Below are 3,189 nucleotides of genomic sequence, written 5' to 3' on the forward strand. Positions count from 1 at the left end.
GGCGAAGAAACATGCAGAATACCCGACGCGTGTCAAATTATCATGTTTTTCTACAGCATAAGACCTGTGCACATAAATCATTGGGTGCATGCACAGATAGTGTAACATGTCAAACCGGCTTTATCGCCTTCGCGTTGCCATATCGCCTTCGCTGTAAGTTGTCGGCCGCATTGCCATTATCGCCGTCGCTGTAAGCAACCTATTCTGGTCTGGTACGTTAGGCAGCCATTAACAGATCATTAAATGTTTGTGTTTTTCAAATTGAAAGTTATGGCTGATAACGCGTGACCTGGATGTTTCAGGGCAGCAGTTATGCCAAGCTAGCTAGCTTGCCACCCATCATCGGGCTATGTGAGTGTTCCAGCCTGTGAACCTTGAACTATGATGAATAATTTGTTAAAAAATATTTCTTTCTCACATAATTCTCTCGTTTTGGGGCAGATTCAAGCTTCGTTCCACCCTTAATCTATTCGGCACTTGGTAGCTCCAGGGATCTTGCAGTTGGGCCCGTGTCTATTGCTTCTCTGCTTCTCGGAGCCATGCTCAGAGAGGAGGTTTCTCCAACCAGAGAGCCTGTGTTGTACTTGCAACTTGCATTCACTGCAACTTTCTTTGCTGGTGTTTTCCAGGCTTCTTTAGGGATTCTCAGGTAGGAGATTCTCTAATTGATATGGCTGGATTCTATGATAAGATAAATGGGTTTATTGACATGAATGATTCATGTGTCGCAACAGGCTGGGATTTATAATCGACTTTCTGTCACGGGCAACGCTTATTGGATTCATGGCAGGTGCAGCAACGAGAATTTGTTGGAACTGTGCAAATTTAGTTAGTCCCGACTTGTTTAAGCTGTTGTTGTAAGGTGTATTTGAGCAGGTCTGTTATAAGCATTTGCCCTGTTCTTTTTACAGGATCGGAGAAAGCCTGGCAGCGAAGTGAAATATGGAGGAGAAACCTTCGGAAGCGTCCCTGCAAACAGTGGCTGCACGGGCGCCTGTCACTGCACAAAGAAGATTGAACACCCGGCTGCAGGAACAAATGCCAGTGCCTTGTATGTAACACAATTACCTAGTTAGAGTTATCTCGTTTGGCCTAGTTTAATTAGATTGTAAATTCAAGCGAATTTTGATCGTAGAGTTCTGAAATTCAAATGGACAAAATATGAATCTATAATTTGTAAATTTGAAGATTGACAATTAAGTTATTCGTTAGAAATAGTCTTATTTATTAGTTACAGGGTAGTTCTAAGGCCAAGTTCTAAGCTTTTCATTAAACTAGATTTTAAGGAGAAAATCAGAAACTTGTATAAATAGACATCATCGTCGTGCCGTGCCTATTACCTGTGTTTTAAGTTGTTTTAAGTTGTTCTACTTGAGCCATTAATATTTCAGCCTGAGATTCCAAAAGAAAAACAACAATTAATTATTTGTTCTCATATGCGAAGCAATAAACAACATTTCATTTGATATAGAAGCTATGCATCATAAGTATTAATCATAGTTACCAAGTTCGAATTCGAATTCAAATACGAATTCGATTCGATACGAAAAAAGTTCGACTCCCTAAAATTCAATACGGAAAAAATTCGCCAATATACATCTTACACTATTCGTCAATATACATCTTACACCATTATTAATAACATTTCTTCTTAAATTTTGAATAATCTAAATTAACAATTTAATTATATTATAGAAGTTGCAAATAAAATTAGACATTGAAATTAGTAGAAACAATTATTCTTGAATGGAAGTGAATGACATATGGAAATTAGTAGAAACAACTCCTCTTCAATGGAAGTGAATAAGATACAATGGGGGAACAAACTCTTTAACATTGAAAAAAAAGAACCTTTAAAATTGTAAGTTGGTCAATCAAAAGATAGTAATTAATGTTGTAGTTTTTAATGATAAATATTTAGGCAATTTCTTAATTACTAAAGTAAAATATAAATTAAAAATCATCAAGTTAGAACTATCAAGAATCATCAATTAGAATTCTTGTTCTTTTCCTAATGTTCAAATAGAAGTGAATGAGATATAGGAATTAGTAGAAACAATTCCTCTTTGTCAATCAAAAGATAGTAACTAATGATCAATATTTAGACAACTTCCTAATTACTAACTGAATAAAATATAGATAAAAAATCATTAAATTAGAACTATCAAGAATCATCAAATTAGAAATATTTTGCTATTTTCCTAATTGTATCAAAAGATAGTAACTAATGCTTTAATTTTTAATGACGAATCTTTAGACAATTTCCTAATTACTAACTGAATAAAATATAGATAAAATATCATTAAATTAGAATTATCAAGAATCATCAAATTAGAACTATCTTGCTGTTTTCCTAATTGTTTAAAAGATTTAGAAACCATACTATATTTTCTTTACAAATTTCTTAAAAGAAAAAACTAAATTACAACCAATTTAAAAAACTAAGTTACAACCAATTTTATTATGAATAAATAATTCCAATTACATTACTCACTCATCAAAGAATTATAAGGAAGAAATTAAAATTAAAAAAGAAGAGAAAAAAATATTTTATTGTGAAAATAAGAAATATATATATATATATATTTGTGAAAATAAAAATTTAATATAACAATTATTTATTTAATTTTTATACATATTTGTAGAAAACTTTATTATTTTTAATATAAAAATTAAACAAACAATGTAAAAATTAATAACAAGTCAAATTTTCTAACGCATCAAAATAACTTTGATATAAATAGAACTCCGAATTTTTTTAATCATTAATCACAAAAGTATTGCGGAACAAACAACGAAAATTAAGTTTTTAACGGCTCAATAGTTTTAAACATCTATATAAACGGAGAATTACGTTCTAACAGTTCAATATATACAACTGCATGACGAAACTAAGGCATGGAAAATGGAGTAGGAACTTCTTGAAGAACACAAATCAAAGAAAATTTTAAAAATAAATTTGGGAGACTGTGTCCGAACCGAATTTCAGCGTATTAATGGCCGAATCGGACCGAATTGCCGAATTTTCGAATTCTTCAGCCCGATTCGGCCGAATTTGGTAACTATGGTATTAATTATGTGTCATATTGTAACTACCTTTCGTGCTCGGATATTGTTCAATGCCCGCTCAGCTTGGACCTCCTTCCTCCTTCTTTGACAGGTTCTGTTCGCTCCCACTGGTCATGCTAC

The 3,189-nt window shown here is 32.7% G+C and overlaps 1 long non-coding RNA gene across 1 annotated transcript; it reads left to right on the top strand.

The window, feature by feature from the left end:
* Positions 1–298: 298 nt before the first annotated feature.
* Positions 299–790, top strand: LOC149225281 (uncharacterized). Its single transcript, XR_016246952.1, has 3 exons — positions 299–351; positions 442–649; positions 735–790. It is a non-coding gene; the product is annotated as an uncharacterized LOC149225281 (long non-coding RNA).
* The last annotated feature ends 2,399 nt before the right edge of the window (positions 791–3,189 follow it).

This window comes from Pinus tabuliformis, chromosome J (genome assembly GCF_031772625.1).
Source record: "Pinus tabuliformis cultivar Carrire ecotype Pingquan chromosome J, CPIR1, whole genome shotgun sequence".
Taxonomy (NCBI): Eukaryota; Viridiplantae; Streptophyta; class Pinopsida; order Pinales; family Pinaceae; genus Pinus; species Pinus tabuliformis.